Source organism: Microtus ochrogaster, chromosome 16 (genome assembly GCF_000317375.1).
Source record: "Microtus ochrogaster isolate Prairie Vole_2 chromosome 16, MicOch1.0, whole genome shotgun sequence".
NCBI lineage: Eukaryota > Metazoa > Chordata > Mammalia > Rodentia > Cricetidae > Microtus > Microtus ochrogaster.
In genome coordinates this window covers 9,193,351-9,195,245 of record NC_022018.1, presented here as the reverse complement: position 1 = coordinate 9,195,245, position 1,895 = coordinate 9,193,351, and positions in this window count along the sequence as shown.

Genomic DNA, 1,895 nt, shown 5'->3' with positions numbered 1-1,895 from the left:
AGTGCTGGGATTAAAGGCGTGCGCCACCACCGCCCGGCACTCGATGTCTTCATATTTAGATCATGGTCCAGTCTCAACACATCATATTTGGTAAAGGGCTAGTGTTTATAATTATGAAAAAATTCATAATCTAATCACAAACAATTAAAAATCGGTAAAAGATTTGAATAATCACCTCACCAAAAGACCTATGTATGGCAAATAAACATTACTAACAGATACCATTAGTCATTAGGTCAATACAAATAAAAACCCCAAGGAGACAATACCTTAGAGTACTTAATGGCATAGTTAAAAAAGATATGCTCAAAAACATGACGAAGTCAAGTCTGGCAAGGATGGATTAATTACTTTTCCAATGTTGTGAAGAGACACCATGGCCAGGTGTCTCTTTTCCTTTTCTATAAAGGAAAGCATTTAATTTAGACTGATGTTTACATACAGAGGGTTGGAGTTTACATACAGCAGGCAGCAGACATGGTCATGGGCCTGGAGCAGTAGTTCAGAGCTGACATCTCATCTATAAGTATGAGGGAGAATGGGAAAGAAGGAAGGATGGATGGAGGGAGAGAGAGGGAAGAATGAAGGGAGAGAGAAAAGGGGAGAAAGAGAGAGAGAGAGGGAGAGAGAGAGAGAGAGAGAGAGAGAGAGAGAGAGAGAGAGAGAGAGAGAGAGAGAGAGAGAGAGAGAGAGAGAGAGAGAGAGAGAGAGAGAAAGAATTGGGATTAATATGGGCTTTTGAAACCTTACAGTCCACCCCCAATGACGCACCATCTCTAATAAGTTCGCACTTCTTAATCTTTCCCAAATATTTCTACCAACTGGAGACCAAGCATTTGAATATATGAGCCTATGGGGCTCTTTCTCATTCTTATTTTTTTTTCTTTTTGAGACAGTTTTTCTCTGTGTAACAGCCATAGCTGTCCTGGAATTAGCTCTGTAGACCAGGCTGGCCTTGAACTCACAGAGATCTGCCTGCCTCTGCTTCCTGAGTGCTAGTATTAAAGGCATGCGTCACCATTGCCCAGCTTTCATCAAAGGGCCTTCAAAATGATTCTTCCTGATGACTCCTCTTTCCGTTTTAGAGGGTTTTGGTGGTGAATGGCTGACATTTTTTTATACTACACTCTTGCTAGTATCCTTAAAACATCCCAGTGTGTAGATCACTAGAGTTTATCCATTCACTAGGTGGACGTTCAAATTGTTTCCACTTTATGAATAAAGCTGCTTGAGCATCCATGTGTGTCTATGTGGACATATGTTTTCATTTCTCATGAGTAAATAAATATCTAAAAGCAGGATTTCTGAGTATGTGGTATGTATGCTTAATTCTATATGAAGCTACTAAGTTGTCAAGCACAGTAATTGTAATATTTTTCGTTTCCTTGGCACACTGGGATGCAACTAATTGTCAAAAGAAAGGCACTACTGATACATGTAGGGAAATACACTAATCCCAAAGGCATTAAACTCACCGAGAGAAAACAGCCTGAGATGGTTAGCCTGTGAGATTCTAATCCCACAACACTCTGGGAAAGGTAAAATGTCTAAGAATAGAGAGCAGACCACTGATCACTAGTGAGGGGGAGGTACCAACTTCAAAGGAGCAGTGGGGGGTGGATATGATGGTGGTGTTCCCTAACTTGACCAAGGATGCTGTTTATTATACAACTGTTGTATTTATTAGAATAAAGAAGTTGATTTTTAGCCTGGCATGGTAGTGTATTTCCGTATAGCACTCAGAACACTGAGGTAGAGAGAGCACAAGTTCAAATCCAGGTTGAGCTACAGAGAAAGACTATCTCTAAGAAAAAGTTGAGTTTTACTTTACGAAAATTATAACTTAATGAATTTGGCTTTAAAAAGTGTATATTTGCCGGGCGGTGGTGGCGCAC